Raw genomic sequence first — 1,062 nt, forward strand, 5'->3', positions numbered from 1 at the left:
ATTAAAGAGAACCTTCAGATTAAAGGTAGGCCATTCTCCCAGTCCTCCTTCTCTTTTGGAAAGAGGCTGGCTTATGGCTGATTGCCTAAAAGGGCTATAACTGAGAATGCTGGTGGAGCTAATCATGATAAATTTTGCATCCGTCCAGAGTGAATCGTTTTGGAGGAGTTGAATTTCAACAATAAACTAAATTTATAATAGTAAGTAAAATTACTTATTAAAAATCCATGAAAATGACATCCCTTTTGTCTATATTTTTCTTTGTTCCGCATGTTTTACCCGCTATTATTATTATTATTATTATTATTATTATTATTATTTTATTATTATTATTATTTTCATTATATTTATTATTATTATTATTTTTATTATTATTATTTTTATTATTATTATTTTATATTATTATTATTTTTATTATTATTATTAATATTTTTATTATTATCATTTTTATTATCATTTTTATTATTATTATTATTATTATTATTATTTTTATTATTATTATTATTATTTTCATTATATTTATTATTATTAATATTATTATTATATTTATATTATTATTATTATATTTATTATTATTATTATTATTTATATTGTTATTATTATTATTTTAATTATTATTATTATTATTTTTATTATTATTATTATTATTTTCATTATATTTATTATTATTATTATTATTATATTTATATTATTATTATCATTATTATTATTATTATATTTATATTATTATTATCATTATTATTATTATATTTATATTATTATTATCATTATTATTATTATTTTCATTACATTTATTATTATTATTATTTTCATTATATTATTATTATATTTATTATTATTTTCATTATATTATTATTATTATTTTCATTATACTATTATTATTTTTTTTCATTATATTTATTATTATTGTATATATTATATTTATTGTTATTATTATCATTTTTATTATATCTATTATTATTATTATTAACATATTTATCATTAATATTATTATTTTTATATTTATCATTATTATTTTCATTATATTTATTATTATTTATTACATTCATTAATATTATTTTT

This window comes from Euprymna scolopes, chromosome 5 (genome assembly GCF_053919585.1).
Source record: "Euprymna scolopes isolate OS-2025 chromosome 5, ASM5391958v1, whole genome shotgun sequence".
Lineage (NCBI taxonomy): Eukaryota > Metazoa > Mollusca > Cephalopoda > Sepiida > Sepiolidae > Euprymna > Euprymna scolopes.